General features: G+C 37.6%; 1 long non-coding RNA gene across 1 annotated transcript; it reads right to left on the minus strand.

The window, feature by feature from the left end:
* Positions 1-10,578: 10,578 nt before the first annotated feature.
* On the minus strand, positions 10,579-27,459 carry LOC116667205. The gene is made up of 3 exons (XR_004324018.1): positions 27,324-27,459; positions 25,236-25,239; positions 10,579-10,589 (listed from the first exon to the last, which is right to left on the minus strand). It is a non-coding gene; the product is annotated as an uncharacterized LOC116667205 (long non-coding RNA).
* Positions 27,460-27,699: the final 240 nt, after the last annotated feature.

Here is a 27,699-nt window from a genome sequence, read left to right on the forward strand (position 1 = left end):
TGTATCTGTATGAGATGATGGATCACTAAATTTATTGTAGTAATTAATCATAATCATTGTGCTATGCCCCTTAAACTTATTACAGTGCTCTACATTAGTTACACTTTAATAAGACTGGAAGAATTAAAAATTACCTCCTTTGAATTAAAAACTACTTGAGATGCTCAAGAAAGTGTCAAAAATCCATTTTGAAGAAAAGAAGTAAAGGATTATAAAGAACTTGGAAGGCTTCCAGGCACATGGTAAGTGTTCAGCATTTATTAGCCATTTTAGTCTGTCCCCGCCTCCTCCTCATCATCATATTACTGTTTTATATTCTGTTCTTCTGCCGTCCTCTCAAATGAAGGTTATTGGGAGATTATTTATTCTGACCTCAAGTTTTCGTGTAAAGGAACTTTACCTGGAACAACTCACCCAGCGTCTTTCCTGTCCTCCTCAAGGGAGAAAGGGTGGCTTATCTGATTGGTGAGCTTCAGGAAGGCATGTTTGTTCTCTCTAGTCTGCCTGTGTTCTGGTTTGCTCTCCTTTCCAAAGCCAGGGGCAAGGAAAAGACATCTGACTACTAGGTGAAACCCCAGCAATGTGTTTTGACCTCAGAAACAGAGCTATGTTCTCTGAGCAACTTTACCAGTAATCAGGGTAATGTTTCCATCGTTAACTGCCTAGCTCCCGTGCCTAGCTCCACATGTGTTTCAAGCTGCAGGGGAGGAGGAACGTTACCCATTGGTTGGCAAAGTCCTCAGTGTTAGCCTGCACCCAAATTCTATTTTTTCTCCTGCATGCTTAATCCACTCCTTCAAATTCCGCCTCTCTTCTAATGACACAATCACAGACCCACTTCTGGGATAGATCTGTTCTAGCACTGCAAACATTTTCCAAAATGGAACTCGCATCTGTGCCCTGACCGTGACCTTCCATATGCCCAACCTTAATGCTTTTGTCGTTCACCTTGTCTCCCAAGCCAAAATCACGGGGGTTTCTCTGACCCCTCTCCTTTGTTCACCGGCCATATTCAAGTCCATCTCCCTTATGTAGCCCATGTTCTTCTCCTCATTTACCCTCCCATGCCCTTTATTTGGGCTTTCCTCATGTCTCATATATGACAATATCTTACCTTTTGCCTGCCACCAATCTTTCCTCCTCCTCTCCATTTTCCAGCTGCGACTAGGGTGATCCTTTCAAAACAACAACAACAACAAAATCAATGGAACAATCTTCCTGGATAAAGTCAACTCCACAAGGGGAATGGCTTCCATTATTCAGTCTATGTCTAACTCTCCAGCCCAGTTCCTCATGATTAATCTCCTCTATCGATATGCCCTATACTTAGCCATACTGTACCCCTCTGAGAATACTGAGATTCAGTCACATGGCTTATTTAGAGCTTAAGTAGAAAAATACGTAATCAAGATAAAATTAATTTTACCATCATCGAAAAGTCCATCCTACCAAACATGAATAAGGATTTTTGAGTACTTCAAATAGGCATTCAAATTCTAGTATTTTAAAGGTAAGAGTGGTCAAATCAGAGGAGCATGTTGGACAATGCTTTCCTTTATATCATATCAATGTTAACTTCTCTGCTGTCAGTGAAAAGAAATCCAACAAATAAGCTCTCACGTTTCCTGTCACACAGTCCTCAACATGCAAAATGTCAGGCTCAAAAGATTGTCTCTCAGGCCTCTAGGCATTCCATGGCTGGCCCCTTTCCCCAAAATCTTCTTCACTTTCATCGTCCTCTTAACCCTATGACCTCAAGTTGGACATCACTTCCATCAAAGAGCCTTTCCTAATTTCTTCCAATCCCACCATATTTCTCATAGCGCCACTCTTGAACGCCATTGTGATTCCTCTTAATTTTGTCCGCATGACCCTCCAAAGTCATTTAAGTCAGGCCCCCTGTCTGTTGACTAGTGAATCGTGAGTACTTAGCATCATGTTTGTGCACAGTAGGTGCTTAGTAATTGCTTGTCAAATAAATTAACAGGTAAAATGTTTACTGTATACCACACATTATGCTAAATACAAAAGATAGGAGTGAGGTAGAGTAGAGGGGCACAAAACAAACTAAACGGCACTGTATTGACTTTAAGACCTGTACAACATACTCTGGAGAAGCAAATTAAGTGATACAGGCCAGTTCTTTCAATGTTTTCTTCCTTCATTTTTCAAATAATAAATGTCAATATCAATTTTTCAAATGCATTTTGATGCAAGCAAAGAATATCTGAAGAATTACATTAACTGATAAAATAGAATGCAAGGTAAAGTCAATAACTGTGTCTTGACAGTAAATTTAGGATCACTTACTGCCTTTAATGACTCCTAATTAGGAAAGATCGAGTTTTCCCCTTCAGCAACCATAGCCACTTTATTACCTGTGAGCAGTACGCACTTGCCAATGCTAGTTTTATGTGAAATGGGTTTACATTGCATGAACTTGGAAAATAACCGTTGATAATTTTTCCTGTGCTCTTCAAATTTCACTATTACACATACCCATGAATAATGTCTCTCTGTCTTGGCACATAAACTTGTAAAACACGTCATCTTGAAGCTAATCATAGATCATGCTACTGTCACAGGTTCCAGGCTGCAATTCTCAACTGCTTGATAAAACCATGGCTGGGAGTCCATCACTGGTTCAGCACATTACCAGGGCAATGTCATTGATTTTATCCACACTAAAAAGTCATCTTTGAGTCATTTCACTTTTTAAACAGAACATTGTGAGCGTTTTCCACCTTAATCAGATATAATTTTAATCAGGGCCTTGTTACAACATGCATGCCAGACGGTTCTAGGAAAAACAGTAGTTAGTCAGCCAGCTAATAAAGCTCCCTGGTTAATTGCTGAGTTTGCTTCTTGCTGCAGATGTCCTGCAGGCAAGTTCATAGACAACTTACCAAGGACCACTGAGACTTGTTTTTGACCTATGTCTCTAAACAAGCTGTAGGAATTGAGGAAAGCCAGTTGTAAGGCTGTTTCGCCTGACAGCACGATTGTGTTGTGCTGGCTGTGAGCCAGGAAAGAGGAGGCTGCCATGTTTTACCTGACACGTGGCCCCATGAGATCTGTGCCTGAACTTGCACCCAGCTCATTAAGTTGACATGGCATGTTCAACATAACTGTTTAAGTTTTAAGAGTACTAAATATAATCAACTCAAGAATAAAAGGCCAAACAACATCTGAATGTTGCTGACAAATAATATTTTCTTACTAAGCTTGTCTCTAACTTGTGAGATTGCCAGTTGCTTTTCTCTGCTCTCAGAGTTTTGAGTCAAAGCAATATATCTTTTACAGAGACATGACTAATGTGCCGCAAGTTCTCCCCTGTGCTATGTATAATGAGATAGTAAAGAAAGAAGAAACTGGGAACATTCTGAATATTTATCACACTAAAACAATCTACAAGTTTAGAATGCATATATGAAGTTTATGATAATAATTTGAGGAAATTTTTACAGAGCCTATTAGATGAACCATTGTATGACAGGCAGCCTTTTGTAATTTAGATGACAAAGTTTCTCAAAAGTATCAAAATGTCACAACCAGACCTCCTCTCACTCCCATTCACACACATAAGATTGCCAGACTCTTAGAAAACTGTTAACCTAGAACCAAAATCCAGCAATTCTAAAGTTAAGCAAAACTCCAAACTTAAAAAAATTCTCCATCTTAAGAGATGAACTTTTACACTGAGTGCATTTCCCTTTGACATAAATTGGCACTACACAATGAAATGGCTATCTCAACTGTCTAACTTCACAACTGGAAGTTCAGCATATTCTTTTCAGTGGCATGTCTAAAATTGTTTATCATTTGATATGTTTGTCTTTCTTCTCTTTGACCATCAACTCAGTAAGGGTTAAGAACTTTTCTTAAACTTCTTTGTATTCTGCATGTGCGTAACAAAATTTCTTACAGACAGCAAGTAACAAATGAATGCTGTTGATTGCAAAGACATATAACTCTAATGGGTCTTTTTCAGAGCCCAAAGTTTGAAACAAGCTTTCCAGCCAGAAAGAACAAGAAAGCTTTGACAATAACTAATATCTTTACACCTTCATTTTGTATTTCAACAAAAAGATCATTTTTAAACCAAAATGATAACCAGAACTATTTCATGTATTTTAACATTAGATCTCAAGATAAAACTAAGAGGATTTGAAAAGAAGCATAAAGAACCTTGCCTGTGTTGCAAACACTATTAAAATCAGATCGTGAAAGTGAAAAGTTTGGACAACCATATTACCCAAACAGAGATTTGTTTATGCCAAGAAAACTATAATATGTTCCTAAAAGATACATTCCAGGGCTGTGTGTGTGTGTGTGTGTGTGTGTGTGTGTGTGTGTGATTAGTACTCCCGCTTTAAATGTGTGCCTATGCATCATGAAGATACTGAAATCTCTATTAAACTTAAATTTAAAAGTAGCCTGCTAGTAATCAAAATTAGTATTTATAGAGAGGGCACTACATGCCAGGTACTACTTTAAACCTATACATATATTAATTCAATATACAGCAGTCCTATAGCTAGGTGCCATCCATATCTTCACTCTGTAGATGAAGAATCAGAAGCACAGGAGATAGGTATCTTGCTTGCCTAAGCTACACAGCTAATATGCGGCAGGATAAGAAGCTAACCTAGCCAGTCTGACTACAGTTTCCCACTTAACCAGTATACTAAGATATTCTTTTAAAAAAACACAACTGGATGGCAGAATAAGAGGACCCTGAGCTCACCTCCCCCCATGAAGACATTAAAAATACATGCGGAGCAATGCTAACTAAAAACAACCTGGAGACTTGTAGAAAGAGTCTTTTAGAACCAAGGTTGTAAACATTCACTCAATCAGGTAAAGAGGGAGTAGAGGCGATCAGGTCAGGACCTGTGCTGCTGGGAGGGGAATCAGAAGAGGAGGGGGATTATATGGGTGGTGACCCTCCCTGAGGAGTAAGGGGTTTGAGCCACATATTGGGCATCCCCACCATGGGGGTCTGACACCAGGAAGAAGCGTCCCCAAGCTGGTTTGAAAACCAGTGGGTCTTAACTGAGGGGTGTAAGAAACCAAGATTCCATTTTGGGAAGAGTGTACATACATGCTTGCTTACATCCAGGAAATGCAGAGGAAACAGATTGAAAACTAACTACCAGAGGCTTTGACTGGCTTGCTGGGACCCTCCCAACACACAACCCAAGCTGCATAAAGAACTTCTCAGACAAAAACTGAAAAAGTTTGTCAATACTAAACTGACCTTATAAGAAGTGATAAAGGGTATTCTTTAACTGGAAAAGAAAAGTCTACAACAAGAAGAAAGAATTTATAAGAAAGGAAAAACTCACTAGAAAAGGCAAATATATACAAAGGTTATGGTTCAACTACTTAAATAAACTAGTACAAAAATAAAAAGATAAAATTATAAAATTAACAACTACAATAAACAGTTAAGGGATAGATATAAAGATGTAAAATATCTGTTTTTGATGTCATATTTTACATCTTTATGTTGATGTAAAAATGTAGACTGTTTAGCATGTGTTTAAAATTAAATGACTAAAAGTTTAAAAACAAGTAGATACAACTTTAGGTCAACATATATGAACTCCATGGTAACCACAAATCAAAAATCTACAATAGATACACAAAAATGAGAGAAAAAGGAAAACAAGCATGTCTAAAGAAAATCATTAAATCGCAAGGAAAGAGACCAAACGAAGAAGGAAAAAACAACTACAAAAACAACCAGAAAACAAGGAACAAAATGGCAATAAGTACATACTTATCAATAATCACTTTAAATGACAATACACTAAAACTTTCAATCAAAAGACATTGGGTGGCTAATTAGATAAAAAACAAAACACATCTATATGCTGCCAAGAAGAGATTCACTTCAGAGTTAATGAAAACACAAACTGAAAGTGACAGAATGGAAAAATGTATTTTACAAAAATGGAAATGAAAAAGAAACTGGGACAGAAATACTCATATAAAGTAGAATTTAAAGCAAAATCTTTTTTAAAAGACAAAGAAAGGCATTATATAATGATAAAGGGATCATACAAAAAGAGGGTGTAACATTTGTTAACATACATGCACTTAATATAGGAGAACCTAAATATATAAAGCAAATATTAACATACTTAAAGAAAGAAATTGACAATACTACAATAATAGTATGGGACTTTAACACCCTACTTACATTAAGGGACAGATTATCCAGACAGAAAATCAATAAGTAAACACTGGCCTTAAAGGACACATTAAACTAGTTAGATTTAATAGATATCTACAGAACATTATTTCCAAAAATAGCAGAATACACATTCTTTTCAAGTGTACATGGAACATTCTCCAAGATAGATCACATGCTAGGCCACAAAACACATCTCAACAAGTATAAAAGGATGGAAATCACACAAAGCATCTTTTCTAACTGTTGGGGGAAAATGTGCTACAGCTCAGTGTTACAGCTCAGTTGTGACAGCGACCCGGATCCAGGTGAGAGACCAAACAGCACTCCGAAAGTTGGAGAACTCAGGTTTATTACGCCAGCAGGCCCAGAGATGTTAACACTTCAAGCTCTGGACCCCATCTCTAGGTTTACACAGGCCTTTTATAAGCTGCCAGTTTTACACTTTGCAACATCATATGCAAATAAAGTACAACAGAAGTTGACCAACCAGGAACAAGCTATGTAGAAATAGACCAATCAGGAGTGAGCTCCATGCAAATGAAGTACTACAAATGGACCAATCAGAAGTTAGGAAAGTGGACCAATCAGAAGTGAGAGTAATAACCAATCAGAAGTGAGAGTAATACCCAATCAGGAGTGAAGGAAATAACCAATCAGAAGTGAGCTCAGGGAACCAATAGAATTCTAGGTGTAAGTTAGCCGCTTTAGAGGCAAAAAGTGAGATAGAGCCTCTGGGCCAGGGAACCGGACGGTGCTATAGGAGAGAAGCGGCCCTGCGGGTCTTTTTATGGGGTGGAGAGTAAACAACATGCTACTAAAAGAAAAAAACAGTGGAGCAATAAAGAAGTCAAACAGGATTTAGCAATTCTCATCCATCTGTAACACCATACACATAAATAAACTCAAAATGGATTAAAGGCCTAAATCTAAGGCCTGAAACCATGAAACTCTTAGGAGAAAACATAGGCAGGACACATTTTGACATAAGTTGTAGCAATACTTTTTGGATCTATCTCCTCGGGCAAAGGAAACAAAATAAAAAATAAACAAATAGGACCTAATTAAACTTAAAAGCTTTCACATAGCAAAGGAAAACATCAACAAAACAAAAAGACAGCATGCTGAAGAGAAGAAAATATTTGTGAATGATATAAATGATAAGGGTTAATATGCAAAGTATATAAACAACTCTTACAACACAGTCCCAAAAAAAGAAAAAGAAAAAGAAAAAAACAACTGATTGAAAAATGGGCAGAAGGCCTGAATAGACATTTTTGCAAAGAAAAAAGATGCTCAACATTGCTAATCGCCAGGGAAATGCAAGTCAAAACAGCAATGAGATATTATCTCATGCTGGTCAGAATGGCTATCATCAAACAGACCACAAATAACCAATGTTGGTGAGGATGTGGGGAAAAGGCAATCCTAGTACACTGGTGGGAATGTAAGTCATTGTAGCCACTATGGAAAACAGTATGGAGGGTCCTCAAAAAACTAAAAGTAGAACTACCATATGAACCAGCAATTTCACTGCTGGGTATATATCCAAAGCAAACAAAAACACTAATTCAAACAGATATATGCACCCCTGTGTTTATAGAAGCACGAATTTATTTATTTACAGTAACCAAGATATGGAAGCAAGCTAAATGTCCATCAACAGATGAATGGACAAGGAAGATGTGATATATATCTGGTGCTGGGAAAACTTTTTAAATTTTCTTCATTTTTAATTTACAGTGGAAAGAATATAAATCATTCAGAAAACACTTTCAATATTTTAAGGGCAATTCAAAACATTTTGCATGGTTTCCAGCAGCTGAGTTGTATCACATATATAAAGTAGATGATTTAAGTTTTGCTTCCAAACTATCTATTCATTGTTCTGTGCACAATCATGAATGTAAATTCTTTCATCCTTCTTAAAGTATGTTTTTTGTTTTGTTTTATTTTTCGCAGTTTTAGTTCCATTCTTTAATTATCTCTCTTTTCTTTGAGGCCAATTTTTCTGGGGGTTTTTTATTCTTATCTTTCTGTAAGAGCATTTACTCAGGCTCCTGGTATTACTGACTGCCTCTTCACAATTATGATAGTTCAGGCCCTAATTCATCATTGTATTGGATGTTTTCCCAAGGTAAAATAATAAGAACCAAAATCTATGAAAATTTTCAAACTTCTAATAATAAAAGAAAGACAAACATAAACACCCATGAGATTTCATTTTAATATATCTTACTCAAGCAGAGGCTTTTTTTATAACACCCAGTTTTGTCAAGGGTGAAAGGAAATGTGCATTCTCACACAATTATGTTTGGAAATATGTATAAGAAGCCTTAAGATGTGCTTACTTTTGACACAGTAACTCCATATCCAAAATTTTGACCTAAGAAATTGTCATGGATATTTTCAAAATTTTAGCTACAGGAATAACTATTTCCATGCTATTAAAGTAATGAACAATGAGAAAATGTCCAAATACAGGAGATTAAATGGTGGCATATGTATTGAATGGAATAGTACTATTTTAAGTGACACTGGAGAGTAGAAAACAAAATCAAAAATTGAAATATGTTAAATGGAAAATACTTTTTAAAATCCATACATGCAACTCTACTGTCAGCGAGTTGACTTAAAGGTTTGGAGGAAGGAAGTGAGAAGGAAAACAGATATGAAACATGGCTGGCAAAGATGAGTGGAAGTCTCGCCAACTGCCAAGTCCAATGCTGGTTGAACGGCTCAAAATAAAGCCTAGCTCCTTTTCTGAAATAAATGATAAACTACATTCCTATAAAGTACATACTATTGAGAAAGAACTAATAAAGAATTTTTAAATGATCTTTGCTTATTGATAAGGGAAAGAGAAAATTTTAATGAGAATGCAGTTTGAATATTGTCCCATCAAGACTTTCTGAGCATGGCTGAGGTAAAGAAGTTAAATTGACCAATGATGTTGGATCCCCCAAGGAGAGCAGAATCCTGGGATGGTGAGAGCTCTGTAAACACAGGTGACCATTCACAAGAACGCCACTAGCCAAACTCCCTAAGTGATGCATTAGCCCTGGGTGATTGATCTAGAACTTCGCAAGAGTAATTCTAAATATTTATGTATTTTTATTCAAAGGAAAGAAAAATTGCTCTCATCTACTCCCTAAAGGACATTTACACATTCTTTTTTGATAGAAAACAGGATTGGGATGGAAAGCTAATGGTACTCAAGACTGTCAAGTCATCTCACACATGTGTAAAGAAAAAATTAGAATGGGCTAAGAAGGCAAAAATTTTCACATCTGCAAGACAAAGTGGTTGCAAAAGTGTATGTGTTAAAAAGGACATTAAAGTCATGAAGAGCACACATTTGTTGACCATAAACACAAACCACCAAATCCCAAAATACTAAAAATGAGTCAGAAAGGAGGTCATTCTGGAACAACTTTACTAAACATATGGAATTCATTTCCCCCAATAAATTGTGAGAGACAAAATTAGAATAGTCCAAGAAGGGACTGGCTAGAGTACTCTTGTTTATGGATTTAATATACTATAAAAAAGAGGATAGTAATGTCAGTCCAAGAAAACCATCAGAGCAGGAATCAGCCAAGCACCTCCAAATGTGATCTTGTGTCACTGACAGTCACCAAATAGACCCTGTGCAATGCCATTTATTGTGTTTTTACCTGCACTGACACAGTACCTGGTATATGGTGGACAGTCAGTGCATATTCACTCAATGACATCAAATAAAATCTGTACATACCAGTACTCTCCAAACCATCATTAATCTTCAATCTGCTGTGTCATTGCTCTTAGAGAGAAGGAAACTAAAAGCCAATGCCTTACCAGAATTGCAATCTCCCAAATACTTCTTAAACTCAATTGCTCTTAGAGAGAAGGAAACTAAAAGCCAATGCCTTACCAGAATTGCAATCTCCCAAATACTTCTTAAACTCAATAAAAACATAAAAGTCAGACATTCTCCCTTTATAGAAACATGAAGAATGTTAAGATAGAGTCATTAAAGTATTCTTGAGTTCTGAAGAAAAAATAGTAAAGTAATGCCAAAGTATTGTATTAAAAGGAAGTACATAGAAGGTATTCAGTTGAGGTCACCCATTATTTACATCTGTCGTCTTAGTACAAAAACACCACTTAGCAAAGAATCTCATCATGACACATCTTCTCCTTCATCCAACAATTGTTTTAATGAAATTTTGTTACTTACCAGCTGCTTTTTCAAAAGACCTATGACAACTATAGCGTTGTGACTTGAGTTTTATCTTACCCTTGGAAAATAAATTTGTGAGAAAATAACCCCCCTTTTCTTTCTACCATCTTTTCCTGTGAAGAAGGCACTCAAGAACATCTCTTGCAAGTAGTTCAAAAGGCATGACTACCTTGTCAGGATTGCCAAAATCTATTAATGAAAAGAAGCAAACAAAATGCTATAAAATGCTCTGATATGATGGCTCTAACAGATGTACATGTAAAAAGTCTCAAGGTCTTTCCCCTCTACTTACTCCAGGAATCTTTCCAGCCCTCCCCTGAACCATAAGGAATATGCTATGTATTTTATCAGATTTCATCACTGGCCTTCTGGAACCCACTATTGCAGCTGCAGAAGATAACAAGAATCAAGGTCTTCTCAAAGTCCCTTCCTATCACTTCCCATATTAATCAAAGATGAGTCTGGAAAAAAACTGTATCCTAGAAGTCCAAACCTGCTGTCCCTGCAACATCCTTGTCACTACTGAGAAATGGAGTCAGTCTAAATCCTCAGACCTAAACTCCATACAAGGGTCAAAACTAACAAGTCAAAGCAGAACTTTCACTTCCTAGAACAATGACTAAGGGTAGGAAGTTAAGAGGCATGAAAAGAGGATGGAAAAAATATTTTCTCCCAATGATTCCCATAGATAGTATCTTTTTTCTTTTGAAAAAATTCAAATCCACACAAAAATGAAAGAACAGTACAATGCACATTGTTATATCCCTTCTCTCTATACACCAACTGTTAATCATCTCGTTGCACCTACTTTATCTCTATTTAGGGACCTACAAATACTTCCTTCTGCCAAGCCGTCCAAAAGTAGGTTGTGAACAAGACACCTCACCCCTAAATACTTCAGCACACATCCCCACAAACAAGGACATTGTCCCAACACTATTACCTGGCCTTAAAAATGAGTTAATAACAACATTCAACCTCTAAGCCATACTCAAACTGTGCCACTTGTCCTAAAATGTCCTTAATGGCTTTTTTTTAAATTCAAGATCTAACCAAATTCACATTACACTTGGATGTCACATCTCTTTAATCTTCTATCATCTCCCACTGATCTATATGACACTGAATCTTTTGATGAATCCAGGCCAATTGTTCTACAAAATGTTCTATCTTCTGAATTTGTTTGATGGTTTCTACAGCAGGTTTAGATGAAATATTTCTGGCAAGAACCCCCCGAAGGTGATGCTTTATACTTCCCCACTGTATCACATCAGAAAGAACCTAATGTCAGACTAGGCCATTGCTAGCAGCAGTACCAGACTCGACCATTTTGTTCAGTGTTTGCTGCCAGATGACTCCACTGTAAAGGCGTATTTTGTCCCATTGGGATTAACAGGTCATATGTGGTGGAATGCTTTGAAACCATGTTGATACTCTGTCTTTCAATAACCTGGCATCCAATAGTTTTGGCATTCAGAAATGTTCCACGCTTAAATTATTACACTGGGAAGTTTATAAAACAGAAAATTTTTAATTCTGTCATTTCTTCTGCATTTATTAGCTGGCATTCTGATTTTAAAAAGAGCTTTTATTTTCTCTCTTTATCCATCGTTTTCTCTCTTTCTTTCTAGTATTATCATGAAATCAAGGAATTTTTATATTGGCCGTGCTTCTTTATCATTGAAGCTCAAATTGTCCTGAATTTGGTTCATTGGATCCCTTTCTAGTCAGTTCATGAGGTTTGTTTTTTTTTTTGTTGTTGTTGTTTTTGTTTGTTTTGTTTTGTTTTTGACATGTTTCCATCATCCTTTGAGCATTTTCTTATTTTCTGGCCAATTTTCAAATGGGTGATTCACACTCTCTTGCTTCAGCTCTTTTTTGTTTTGCTACTGCCCTGGTTTGGGTGCTTACTACCTCTCACTTGGACTTTAACACAGCCTCCTAGAATGTCCTTATTTTTAGGATTCACATGTTGAAGTATTTGGCAGTGATGAGGCATGATGGCTACAACCTTCCTTCAAATGGTTCAGGAGGGAGAAATGCATTAACCAAATGTGGCAAAATGTCAACAATTGAATCTAGAGCCTGGGCATACAAGTTTTCATTGTACTGTTCTTTCAACTTTTCTGTGTGTTTGAAATTTTTTTACAGTAAAATAAGGGGGGAAAAAAAAACTCCCTAATGGATTCAACCTATTCATCCTCTCTGCAAAGCAACCAGCATTATCTTCTTTACATCAGTGACAAGCATGTCACTCTCCTGCTCAGAAACCTTCAGGAGCTCCCCACCTCACCTCATGGCATTGAAGGTGTTAATTACACTGATGAAAAACATGGACCCTGCAGTCAGACCAACGGGCTCAAGTCCCAGAGTTACTACTTATTATCTTGTGATCCTGGACATGTTTCTTAACCTCCCTGTGCCTCAGCTTTCACACATGGGATCGAGGATAATAATAATGGTACTTACCTCAAATTGTCATAAGGGTTAAATGGGCAAATACACATAACACACACAAAATAGTAACACATAGTTGTGCTACATCAGCGGTAGCTCTCTGTAGGTCCAAGTACTTCCTTTCACATTATTATTTTTAAAAGATTATGGAGTTAAAAGCCTTTAGGAAATGCCAGTTTAAATTAAGTAAAGCAAAGGTCTTTACTATAGGAATTCTCATTACAATATTAAATACTGTAAGGCCTGCAATGAATCTTCAGATATGTAAATCTTACACTCAGTTCATCTTATGAGGCCAGCACGTTGCAGATCTGACTTCGGGAACTGCTGAAGCAGAAAATAAAATCTAAATTCCTTCCTTCACTTGATTTTGAAGGATGTCCATGATAAGACTCTACCCACCTGTCAGACTCTCAGTCTCTGCTTTCACTTACTCTACTCTTCAGCCAAACTTCAACCCCTGCTACCTCCCAATGTGCCCTTAATTTCCCCCATAAGTGCGTCGCTCTCTGTCTGCAGAGATTTTCCTCCCATCTCCACCCATCAAAACCAGCTCAGGTGGTGATGTCTTTTCAAAGACTATCCAGAAGCTCCCAGGTAAAGTTAATTTTCTATCCTTATCCTTGCTAAGTATTTTATTTAAAAGACTATAAAATGCCATAAAAATAAACGAAATTTTGTCATATGTTATGGAGTTTTAGTTTTAGTTTTCTGAAATAATTTAATGGGATTATTTATAACTATGTAAGGAGGAAAGCACATTCAAGATACAGAGGAAAATCCTTCTCCACCACTTATCTTAACCTGTCCCCTAAAAGTATTTATTAATTCCTTGAGACACAAACTGGTAGTATTGTATTATAAACTGAGCGTATCTTCTTCCATAGAAAACTGTACATTCCTAGACGGTAGAATTGAATCTCGTCAATTTTATTTCTCTCATAATAGTTAATAGAGTTCAATAAACATGGTATACACTACATGAATACATGGAGAGTTATTACCTATAAAAAATCAGTGCTCACAACAACTTTGATTCAGAATAGGGAAAAAAGAAAAGAAAAAGTAATTTCAAAAATAATAGCTATTTTGGAGAAGTTGCCAAAATGGCAAGGTACGAAGACCCTGATCTCACATCCTTCTGCAGGAACACCAAAGTTCCAACTATTTACAGAGCAAGTATCAATGAGAATGACCTGAGATTAGTAGAATAGATTTTCCACAGCAAAAGATATAAGGAAGGAACCACAGCTAGATGGGTAGGAAAGGCAGAGACTCAGTCTAGTCAAGACTCCCATCCCCGGTCCATGACCCACGAACAGGAAGATAATCACAACCGCAGAAGTTCTTCCTAGGGAGTGACGGATCCAAGCCCCACATCAGGATCACAGCCCAGCATTGTGCACCAGAGAGACAAGTCCCCAGAACATCTGGCTTTGAAGGTCTGTGGGGCTTGCATATGGGAGAGATCAAGGGCTGTAGGAATCAGAGACTCTGCTCTTAAAAGACACACTCAAAATCTCACATACACCAAGTCCCAGTGCAGAGGCAGTAATTAGGAAGGAACCTGGGTCAGATTCACTTGCTGATCTTGGAGAGCCTTCAGGAAGAGCAGGCGGAAACTGGGACTCCTCTCTGTTGACATAGACACTGGTGGCAGCCATTTTAGAGAGCTTGTTCTACCATGAGGTCACTGGTGCTGGCAAGCACCAATTTAGTGTCCTTCTTCTGACTTCTTAGTGCCAGAGGCTTCCTCTTGCACAAGCAGGTCAGCACCAGCCCAGGGAACCAGCCCTTCATACCAATAAGCTGGCACCAGCCCCAGGCTCCCCTACCCCCAACAACTAGCTGCCTCAGGTTTCAGCCCCACCCATCAGGGGACCAGCAGCCAACCAGGCCAACCAAGCCAAAGGCCAGCCCCCACTACCACCATTATCACAGTAGCACCACCACAACAGCAGGGCCCACACAGCCCACAGAGGGGAGCCCCTCCAGCATATAGCTCTGGTGGCAAAAGGGGAGAGTGCTGCTGGGCTCTGTAGGACACCTTCTATGTAAGATAAACTCTCCAAGATCAGGAAATTTACCTAACTTACCAAAATAGACACAGAAGATTAGGCAAAATGGAGAGACAAAGAAATATGTTTAAATGATGGCATGAAACAAAACCTTACAGGAAGAACTAAACAAAGTGGAGATGAGTAATCTACTAAATAAAGGTAATGCTCTCAAAGATGCTCAGTGCACTCGGGAGAAGAAAGAATGAACATAGAGAAAATTTCAGAAAAGAGTTAGAAAATATAATGAAGTATCAAACAGAGTTGAAGAATACAATAACTGAAATAAAAGAAATAACACTGGGAGAAATCAAAAGTAGATTAGATGTTACAGAGGAATGTATCAGCAAACTGGAAGATAGAGTAGTGAAAATCACACAAGCTGAACAGAATAAGCAAAAAAAGATTTTAAAATGAGAATAGCTTAAGAGACTTATGGAACAACACTGAGCATACTAGCATTCACATTATAGGAGTCCTAGAAGGAGGAAAGATAGAGAAAAGGGGGCAGAGAATTTAGTTGAAGAAATAATAGCTGAAAACTTCCCTAAAATCTGGGAAAGGAAATGTACATTCAGTTCCAGGAAGCACAGAGAGTTCCAAACAGATAATCCCAAAGAGGTACACATCAAGACACATTATATTTAAAATGGAAAAAATTAATAATGGAGAATCTTAAAAGCAGCAAGAAGAAACAACTAATTACCTGCAAAGGAACTCCCATAAGAATGTCAGCTCACTTCAGAAGAAACTTTGCAAGCTGGGGGAGTGGCACAAAATATTCAATGTGATGAAAGAGAAAAAAAATTTCTACAACAAAAGTACTCTATCCAACAAGGCTACCATTCAGAATTGAAGGAGAAATAAAGAATTTACAGACAAGCAAAAGCTAAAAGAGTTCAGCACCACAAAACCAACTTTACAACAAATATTAAAGGAACTTCTCCAAACAGAAAAGAGCACAACTAGAAACATAAAATTTACAAAAGGAAAAAAATCTCATTGGTAAAGCTAATCATAGAGTAAAGGTAACAGACCAACCACTTATAAAGCTAATAGGAAGGTTAAAGGGCAAAAATAGTAAAATCATCTATATCCACCATAAGAAGTTAAAGTCTATGCAAAACAAAAAGATATAAAACATGGCATAAAAAACACTAAACATGGGAAGGAGTAAAAATACAAGGTTGTTTGAACTTAAATTATCAACTTAAAATGATCACATTTATATATATATAAATGTGTGTGTGTGTATATATATATATATACATATATATATATGTATATATAGTTATATAGTTATATATGAACCTCAAGGTAACCACAAATTAAAATCTATCATAAATACACACAGAACAAAGTAAAAAGAAGCCTAACATCACACTAAAGATGGTCATCAAATCACAAGGAAAGAAAAGAGAAGAAAAGAGAAAAAAAACCTAAAAAAAAAATAATTAATAAAATGACAATAACTATGTGCTATCAATAATTAATTTAAATGCAATTGGGCTAATTCTTCATTCGAAAGACATAGAATGGTTGGATGGATTAAAAAAAAAAAAAAGACCTTTCTGTAGGCTGCCCACAAGAAACTCTCTTCAGATCTAAAGACCCACAGACTGAGAATGAGGGAGTGAAAAAGGGTATTCAAATGCAAAAGAAAGTTTAAAAAAAGCTAGAGTAACAATACTTAGACAAAAAGACTTTAAAAGAAAGGCTTAACAGAAGACAAAGGATATTACATAATGATAAAAGATTCAATCCAACAAGAAGATAATAGCAATTGTAAATATATACGTATCCAGCATAGGAGCACCTAAATACACAAAACAAATATTAGCAACCATAAAGGGAGGAATTAACAGTAACACAATAACAGCAGGAAACCTTGACACCTCACTTACATAAATATATAGATCTTTCACAGAAAGTTAATAAGGAAGCACTGGCCTTAAACAACACATTATGCCAGATAACTTTAATAGCTATTCACAGAACACTCCAGCCAAAAGCAGTAGAATACATGTTCTTTTCAAGTGCACATGGAATATTCTCCAAGATAGGTCACATGCTAGGCCACAAAAACGTCTCACTAAATTTAAGAAGATTGAAATCATATCACTAATTTTTCCAACTATAAGGTATGAGACTAGAAATCAACTGCAAGAAAAAAACATTGCAAAAGCACAAGCACATGGAGGCCAAACAATATGCTATGAAACAACTAAAGGGTCGCTGAAGAAATCAAAAAATACCTGGAGGAAAATTAAAATGGAAACACAACAATTGAAAATTTATGGAATGCAGCAAAAACAGGGAAGGGAAATTTATAGCAATAAAAGCCTATCTCAGGAAATAATAAAAATCCCAAATAAACAATCTAATCTTATACCTAAAGGAACTAGAACAAGAAGAAAAAACAAAACCCAAAGTTAGTATGAGAAAAGAAATAACAAATATGAGAACAGAAATAATTGCAATATAGACTAAAAAGAAGTAAACAGAAAAGATTAACTAAAAATGGGTTCTTTGAAAAGATAAACAAAATTGGTAGAACTTCAGCTAGATTTACCAAGAAAAAAAAGAGAGTGGTCACAAATAAATAAAATCATAAATGAAAGAAGAGAAGTTACAACCAACACCACAGAAATACAAAGAGGTTACTATTAATAAGAGGAACAATTTATATGTCAATAAAATACACAACCTAGAACAGATAAATATCTAGAAATGTATACTCTCCTGTGCCTGAATCAGGAAGATACAAAATTTGGACAGAACAATCACCAGAAAAACAATCGAATCATGAATTTTAAAAACCCCTAACAAACCAAAGTCCAGGACAAGACAGCTTCAGAGGTGAATTCTCCCAACATTCAGAGTTGACACCTATCTTCTCAAATTGTTACAAAAAATTGAAGAGGATGCAATGCATCTGAACTCATTCTATGAGGCCAACATCACCCTGATACCAAAACCAGACTAAAACACCACAAAAAAAAAAAAAAAAGAAAAGAAAACTACAGGCCAATATTACTGCTGAACAAAGATGCAAAATTCCTCAACAAAATATTAGTAAACTGAATTCAACAACATATTTAAAGGATCATACACCATGATCAAGTGGAATTTATCCCAGGGATGCAAGGATGGTTCAACATTTACAAATCAATCAATGTGACACGCCACATTAACAAGTTAAAAAATAAAAATCACATGATAATCTCAATAGATAAAGAAAACATTTTAGAAAAAAATTCAACAAAAATGGGAACATAAGTCAATAGAATAGAATAGAAAGCCTAAAAAGAAACCCACATTTATATGGTCAGTTAATCTGCAACAAAGGAAGCAAGTATACACAATGGGGAAAGGACATCCTCTTCAGTAATGGTGTTCAGAAGACTGGGCAGCTGCACGCGATAGAATCCAACTGGACTACTTTCTCACACCATGTACAAAAACAAATTCAAAATTGATTGAATACTTAACTGTAATATATGAAACTATTAAAACTCCTAAATGAAAACCTAGATAGTACACTTTTGACATCGGTCTTAGCCATTTTTTTTTTTTGATCTGTCTCCTCAGACAAGTGCAACAAAAGCAAAAATAAACAAATAGGACTACATCAAACTAAAAAGTTTCCTCAGGATTGCTTTGCCACTTCTAGGTGTTTTGTGGTTCTATATAAATTTTAGGATTATTTGTTCTAGTTATGTGAAAAATATCAAAATGTATTTTGATAAGGATCACATCAAATCTGTAGATTATTTTGGGCAGTATGGCCATTTTAACAATTTTAATTCTTCCAATCCAAGAGCATGGGATATCTTCCCATTTCTTTGAATCACCTTCCATTTCCTTAATCAATGTTTTGTAGTTCTTAATATAGATATATCTTCCATATTTTTGAACAAGTTTATTCCTATGTATTGTATTTTTAACCCAATTTTAAATAGGATTGCATCTTTACTTTCTCTTCTGACATTTCATTGTTAATGTAAATAAATGCAACAGATTTCAGTGTATTTCTCTTGTATCCTGCTACCTTGCTGAATTCATTTATTAGTTCTAATAGCTTTTGTGTGGAGTCTTTAGGGGTTTTCCATATACAGTATCATCTCATCTGTAAGTAATGACAATTTTACTTCTTCCCTTCCATTTTGGATACCTCTTATTTCTTTTTCTTATCTGATTGCTGTGGCTAAGACTTCCAATTCTGTGTTGAATAGAAGTGGTGAGAGTGGGCATCCTTGTCTTGAATTTAGTGGAAAGTTTTTCAGCTTTTCACCACGAGTATTACGTTGGCTGTAGGTTTGTCGTAAATGACTTTTATTATATTGAGATACATTCTCTCTATATCCGCTTTGGTGAGAGCTTTTATCATGAATGGATGTTGAATTTTATCAAATGTTTCTTCTGTTTCTATTAATATGATTATATAGTCTTTGCCTTTTCTTTTGTTAATGTGATGTATCACATTGGTTGATTTGTGTATGTTGAACCATCTTTACAACAAAGGAAGCAAGAATATACAATGGAGAGAAGACAGTATCTTCAGCATGTGAGGCTGGGAAAACTGGACAGCTACAAGTAAATCAAGAAAACTAGAACACTCCCTCACTCCATATACAAAAATAAACTCAAAATGATTTAAAGGCTTTAATATAAGATATGTCATCATAAACTCCTAGAAGAGGAGATAGACAAAACATTCTCAGACATAAATCATAGCAATATTTTCTTATATCAGTCTCCCAAGGCATTAAATACATACATACATACATACATACATACATACATACATACATACATACAAAAATAAGTGGGACCTAATCAAACTTAAAAGCCTTTTCACAGCAAAGAAAATCATTAACAAAACAATAAGACAACCTACAGAATAGGAGAAAATATCTGCAAATGATGCAACCAACAAGAGGTTAATATCCAAAATATACAAACAGCTCATACAGTTCAATATCAAAAATAATAATAATAATCAAAAAATGGTCAGAACACCTAAACAGACATTTCTCCAATGAAGACATACAGATGGCCAACAGACATGTGAAAAGATGCTCAACATAGCTACTTATCAGAGAAATGCAACTCAAAACCACAATAACGAATCACCTCACACCTGTCATCAAAAAGTCTATGAATTGCTTATTTATTATAAGAGTCTGTGGAGAAAATAGAACTCTCCTACACTGTTGGTGGAAATGTATATTGGTTCAGCCACCATGGAAAACAGTATAGTTTCCTTAAAAGCCTAAAAAATAGATTTACCTTATGATCCAGCATGCCCACTCCTGAGCATATATCCAGAAAAGATGAAAAATATAATCTGTAAAGATACACACACCTCAATGATATTAGTAGCTCTATTTACAATAGCCAAGACATAGAAACAACCAAAGTGCCCATCAACAGGTGATTGGTTTAAGAAGGCACAGTATAAAATATTACTCAGCCATAAAAAAAGAATGAAATATTGCCATTTGCAGCAACATGGATGGACCTAGAGAAAGTCATACTAAATGAAATAAGTCAGACAGAGAAAGACAAATATTATATGATATCACTTATATGTGGGGTCAGTGTATCATCTTAAAAATGATACAAATGAATCTATATACAAAACAGAAACAGACTCACAGACATAGAAAACAAACTTATGGTTACCAAAGGGGGAAGGAGGGGAGAGGAGGGATAAATTAGGAGCACAAGATCAACAAATACAAACTACTATACGTAAAATAGACAAGCAGCAAGGGTTTACTGTATAACACAAGGAACTACATTTAATATCCTATAATAACTTACAATGAAAAATAATGTGAATATATATATATATATAATGAATCACTTTGCTATACACCTAAAACTAACACAGTATTATGAATCAACTGTGTTGTGATTTAAAAAGAACATTTTCTGCTCCTCCCTTTGAATACTACAAATTAAATGAAGACAGGAACTCCATAAACAAGCCAAATATTTTTATTTCATTTTATTAATTGGCAATAGACACGGTGCAGGAATCAGAACTTCCTAGGGGGAAAGTAGATGTCATTTGGGCAGAAGATCAGGCCTAGTTGGCATGAATTCCAGTGGGAAATGGCAATCAGATGTGCTCAGATTCTGACCACCTGGAACTATAGAAAGCTTCTAAGTTTGATATGTGTTGGAGCAATTTTGGTCAAAAAGGGAACGTGCGCATAGTGACTTGGATATACTCAAAAGTGTGGCCTTTTTGGACCCCACACTACGTAATTCTAGAGGAAAATGTGAGCAGAGTAATACTCCCCTTGGCCCTAGAGCTGTTTCTTGGAAACCAGCCTGGAGAACACACAGAGTTAACCAATATGTATCTACCTATAATTTCTCATCTCACAGGCAATAAGCAATTTGATATTTTACATGAGAACCTGTATAGAGAACAAGATGCTCTACCAAATATTAGTGCCTCAGTAAGTTCTGTAAGCTTTAAGCATTGACAGTGCTTCTGAAGCAAAGAAAAACAGTTAAATAGTGTACAGACAACACTTCACTCTCATATTTAGTGACATTAGCAGAGCCCACTTTAAACCATGCCTAGGAGGACTTAGAGTTGTGGCTTTTGGCTAGTTTCAGAAGGGAGCTAAAGGCTAAAGAAAATAATAACATAAAAGTGTAATAGATCTATATGGATTGGGTGACAAGCCAATCTTTCTGGAACACAAAGTCAGTGAAGGGTCCCACTGCCGTTTTTCAGTGCTATGTGCTTTTTAAATACCTGGATCGTCTGTGTATTTGAGATGGAGAAGGAAGGGCCTGGCTCAGCATCTCCAGCACCATCAGGCTAACGATGTCTTCAAGGCCTCACTGTGTTTAGAAACCTAGTTGGAGCAGGGAGGGTAGAGCTCAGTGGCAGAGTGCGTGCCTAGCATGCATGAGGTCCTGGATTGAATCCCCAGTACCTAAAGTAAAAAATAAACAAACAAATAAACCTAATTACCCCCCCAAAAAAAATTAAAGAAATTTTTTAATTTAGAAATCTAGGTGGATATGGAAGAATTACTCATTGATTTTGAAAGGTTTTAAAGGTTTTGAAATTTTTACAGAAGCAAATTTGAAAACATAATTACCTTGTTTTCTGCAGAAAAAAAAAAAGGAGGGAGGGTAGTGCATTTGTCTGTACTATCATTTGAAATTACAAGTATGATCTCATGAGGTTTTCTTCTTCCTGCTCCTCAAAGGGGACTTGCTATGGTAGAGCTGTCAGTTATGAGCGGTGTGCTTCAGATGTGATCTGCTGAAGCAAACAGGATGTGTAGTAGCAGAAAGCTGGAACAGTGATTTGAAGAACTTGAAAGATGACAACTTCTTTCAAATCATGGATCTGCCTCTCACTAGGTTTGTGCCCTTCGTTAAGACTCTAAGCCTCAATTTCCTGATCTACAAAATAGGATAAATTCCACCTCCCATACAAGATGGTAAAGATAAAAAAAAAAGAAGATAATAGATGTGCAGTGCTTTACTTGTAAGTGCTCAATTAATATCTGTCATTCTTTTACAATCTCTCTAATTAAAAGTCCAGGTAAAACCATAGTAAGTGGTAAATAGGTGTTTTATTATCCAATATGGTCTGTTTTTCTCAACCAGAAATATATCTGACTGCTTCCGTATTCTTCATCTTAAAAATGAATTCTACGGTGATTCACAGCAATGAAAAGTGTAATTACCTCCTGCTGCTGAAGCCTTACTATCGTCCAAGCACTTTGAGTAACGTCATACTCTCATCTGATCCTCATGGCAAAACCAGCTTTATGTCTGTTTAACTGAACACCAAGCTAAAGCACAAAAAGCTTAAACAACCTGCTTGAAATTACACAGCCTGAAAGTGGCATCCCCGGAACTCAGCCCCAAGCAGCCTGGGACAATGTGCGCTGTCACCTCTCGGTGACAACTGCCCTCAGACCTCTGTTGCTACCACACATACATGTCCCACGGTCGTTTTCAGTGATAAAGATCACACCTCATTTTTATATGAGATTCTTTAGGAAATATTTTAGGATTCCACCTACTTAAGTACTGCACTGAAATTTCATAGATTTGTTAGAGAAAAGCTACCTTCTCACCCCAAGACTCTTGTCTGGTATCTAATGAAGTCTCCATCATTAGACTGTTCCCTCATTTTTCACTCTGTTGGTAGATTAGCTGATTAGTGATGCCACTGAGAGGAGAGATTTCCTACCACTCTCCGTTCAACTAACTTCTGCAGCCTTCAGATCCCTTCTGGAACGTCTTCTTCAGAGATTTCCATTCCCCCTCACACATCCCTAAGTCACTCACTCACCCAGCTTGTAGCTTTCAATACCATGACATGGTAATAATGTCAATCCCCAAATTTATACCTTCAACACAGACCTAGAGAAACAAGGCATTGATCGCTGAATGACTAACAGACATGTCAATCATGACACGTTCTAAACTGATCTCCTGGTCTTTGACCCCAGAATCTGCTCCCTCAGGTTCCTCATCTCAATTAATGGCTCCTCTGCACTTCAGCTGGTCGGGCCAAATGTTTGTCAGTCGTCCATGCTGCCTCTCTTTAGCTCTTAAAAAAAGTCCCATCCAATCCATCAGGAAATTCTGTTGCTCTACTTTCAAAATCCAGTCTGAATTTTAGCATTTCTCAATATCTCTTATTACTACTATACTACCACCCAGGTCCAAGCTACTAGTATCTTCTCCTGGATTTCTGGTCTCCTGGCTTCCCTCTTTGACTCCCTAAAACATTTTTATCACAACAGTCAGAGCAATCCTCTTGAAAATAAAGTGAGATCTCATCTCTGTAAAGAAGCCATGACTCCCGGACTCCAGTCCAAGTTGACATTTCAGTGGCCAACAAGGCCCTGCATGACCTGTCACTCACTATCTCCCTGACAAGTCCCCTAAATTTCCCTTCATTTGCTCCAGCCACGTTGGCCTCCATGCAATTCCTCGAACTCACCAGATGTGTTCCTGCTCCAGGGCTTTGCAGTTGCTACTCTCTGCCTACAGCTCTTTTTCCCATTTCTTTTGAGTTTTCAAGCATACGTCAGCCTCCCAATAAGACCCTCTTTTGACTGCACCTCTGTCCTTTCACTGCTTGGTATTTCTCCATAGCGCTTACCTTCCAATATACTATCAAATTAGCTTATTTTGTTTGTTGTCTATGTCCCTAAACAACAACAACAAAGTTCCATATGGACTCCTTTCTTCCAAGGCTTGCTTATCTAGGAGGTACCAAAAATTCTTCAGGAACTAAGAAAGAAGAATATTATAAGATTAGTTCAGTGTATTCTAAATAGAAAAACCGAGTTACAAGCCTGGATTGTCTGAAGGCTGAAAGAAGAGAAGTTAGATAAGTTTTCACTCTTGAGAGCAATCTGATTTTTCATTTTTATTATTAAAAAAATAGATATACTTTTTTTTTACTCTTAGTACACAATTAACGCCTCTCAATAGAGTTTTCTTTAAACTGTGATAGCATATATCAAACTTGCTTTGGATTTGGAAATATTTTCCTAGCTTTTTCATTGGTGTTACATTGCCATCTAGTGACCTCAAACTGTATGGCTCATGCACAAGTCAAAGGTGAGTGACAGTGAGTGACAATGACACCCTCACAGACACTGAACCTGCTTGGGTCCTGATCTTTGACTTCCATCCTCCAGAATGTGAGACAAAATTGGCTGGTGGGGAAAGAGGGTCTGTTTCTGTTAGGTGGTTAGATAAGTGGGGGCACTGGGCAGACAGGTGGAAGAGAGAGGGTGGTCCAAAAGATGGCGTTATGCCCGCTTTCAGCATAAAGGGCTTTACTTCCTCTAAATGAGTGCCAGCAAGAAACCAGTTAGAACCCAGCAGCCGCAGCTGCGCGGTAGCAAGAAACACTTAACAGGACATGACCCAGTGTTCATTGCAATATAATTTGCATTGTGGTTTAGGCTCCCCCATGGGTTTTTCTGTGTGCATCATGGGTAAGGACATGCATAAAAGGGGCAAATATGACTAAGCATGCTTGGGGCAAGAACCGTCAATCAATCAAAAGACCACCTCTAAGGGAGGGTGTAAGAGAAAAGGCAAACAAACACCACTGCTTTTTCCTCCCTTGAATCAGCCTGCTTCCCATTCTTGGAGGTGCACTTTTCTTTTCTAAATAAATTCTTTATAATCTTTTGCTACACAGCGCACCATCTCCCATCTGTAGTTTTATCTTTTGGGTAAGAAAAGAACTGGTGTCTTTTCCCTTTCCCTTTTGGGGAACATTTCTAGCCAGAGGAATCTACAGTCCCAAGTGTCCCCAGATGGGAAGGAGCCTGCCATGTTCTAGGAGGTGATAGGATAGAGTGGCTTCGGTGGAGCAAAGCAGAAGAAGAATGACTAGAGATGGAACCTGATCACCCGGAGGGTCTCCAGTGCCTTGTATAACAAGGCAGGGTGTTGAGCAGAACAGGAACTTAAGTTCTGAACTTCCTGACCCCTTAGCCTCTCTCCACTTGACTGGGATAACTGCCAACTTGTGTAGAGCTTTGCACTCTCTAGAACACTTCCATGTTCCAAGTGTTTGAGAGCTCCTAAACTCGACGGCTGATCTGCAGGACTCCAGTCTCTTTCCTCCACTGTCTAAAATCACTACTTTGCTGCTGTACCCCAAGTCCTGGCAAGAGGAATGGGCTAAGATGCCTTCCAACTCTGAGTGAGTCAAATGCTTGACTTATTAAGGTCAATGGTGACGGGGACTTCACAGATCCACACAGCTGCTTCTGCATGATGTTTTCTGTTCCCTGTCCCCAACACACCTTGTGACCAGAATTTCTGTAACCAAAGCACTCTGCATCAATGTTACCATTAATGATGCTGTTAAAGGTCATCTTTATCTCCCCCTTTCCTGTATTTATCCATAAGGTAATAATGAAGCAAAGACATGGAGAATGCTAGTTATTGGAGGCAGGCACACATCTGTGAAGGGGACTTATTAACATAAGCTGTACCCCGGAGGGAAGAATGTAAGCTGTCTACAAAGCACACACCAAAGGGATTCCCTCAACCTCTGATCTTCTTAGGTACAGAAGGAAATACCATCAAATAGTTTAAGCACTAATGAATGCTTCCAAGCACTTGTCGCCAGATTGTGGTCTTCGCAGACCTGTGTGTTGTGATCTCTGTGCCTGAGCTCTGGTACTTTTCCCACCCCTCAGGTCTTGCCTTTAGCCTTCCAAGCTCACTTTTAACTCTGCTGCATTTCTAATTGTGCTTTCAAGTGTGCTGCCTCTGCTGTAGCCTACGTTATGACATATGATACTTTCTGATGCCAACCTAGTAATCTAAGGCTTGAGTTCTGACTTTATTAAATGGTTTGCTTTCATTCTGTTCAGGAAATACCTGTGTGCAAATGCTGTGGTAATGTTATCGAACCAAACTTGGGTCTGCTCACCCATGCACAGTATAGTCAATCTACCGACACCGGGTTGTGGGGAAGGAGAAGGCAGTATTTATTATGAAGATGCCAAAACAAGGAGGAGGGGTGGCTTGTGCGCTAAAACTCTAAAGTCCTCGAATGGTTTCAGCAAAGTGTTTTTAAAGGCCAGAAAGTAGTGGAGGGCACTCACAGGGTATGTGATCAGCTGGTGCACAATTCTCTGATTCGTTGATGGTGAGGTAACAGAGTGGTGTCACAGTGGTTAACATCACCAATCCTTAAGTGCCAGTAGGTCTGGCATGCTCATGATCATCAGGTAGTTAATTTCTTCCATCTGGTGGTGGCTTTCCCACCTGTAAAACAACTCAGAAAGTGTCCATCAGATATGATTATCCAAGTACTTCAGAGAGGAGCTACAGCAGAAGATATGGGGTTGTGGGGGGTGGGCATCTGTCGGGGGAAGGCCCCACAGGGTCCTGCTCGGTTGCAGTAGGCATGTGCTTGGGCCTGGCCTGGGAGCTGACTCTCACTTACCCTGCTGTAGCAGCTCAGCAGGTAGGACCCAGAGCCATTTCCTGAAGTTCTCTGTCACAAAAATTCTTCCCTCACTTTCCTCACTCTGGATTTGGGGTCTCTAGTTTGATTCCCACTGTTGCTACCCCAAGACAAGTGGTCATCGTGTTAGAGCAGGCAGATAGATAGATGTGAGCAGAGAAAGGGGGACACCGGCCAAATGAAAGGAATTGGGCAAAAAAGGAGGGGCACAGGCCAAATGCAGGAAACCACACATCATGTAATTACAGAGGTCCCTGGGCAGAGAAAGAAAAGCAGGAACTCTGGGCAGATAAGTGATCACACATTTTGGGGTAACAAGAAGCCTGGAGGCCGACAAATGTGGGAAAAAGGAGCTATCTCCAGCATAACAAATATAACCAATTGCTCATTATGCCCTCATTTCAATAAAATTAGCCTTGCAGATCAGAAGTACCCATCATGCATCGACACCATGACACTTATGATCCAGACTAAACAAGGACAAAAATCCCTTCTCCCTTCAGGAAGGTGGAGTTGGTATTTCCTCTTTATTCTTTTCTTTTTCTTCTTGTGGTTTGATAATTTTCTTTTGTACTATCTTGGTTTCTTTTTGGGTTTTGCGACTCTGTTGTATGCTTTGATTTGTGGTTACTCTGTTTTTCAAGTATATTACCCACCACTATATCCGTTTGCTTTAAACTGATAGTCATATAAGCTCAAATACATCCTAAAAAGAACAAAAAGAAAAAGAAAAGAAAATCTATTATATTTTCTT

This window comes from Camelus ferus, chromosome 2 (genome assembly GCF_009834535.1).
Source record: "Camelus ferus isolate YT-003-E chromosome 2, BCGSAC_Cfer_1.0, whole genome shotgun sequence".
Lineage (NCBI taxonomy): Eukaryota > Metazoa > Chordata > Mammalia > Artiodactyla > Camelidae > Camelus > Camelus ferus.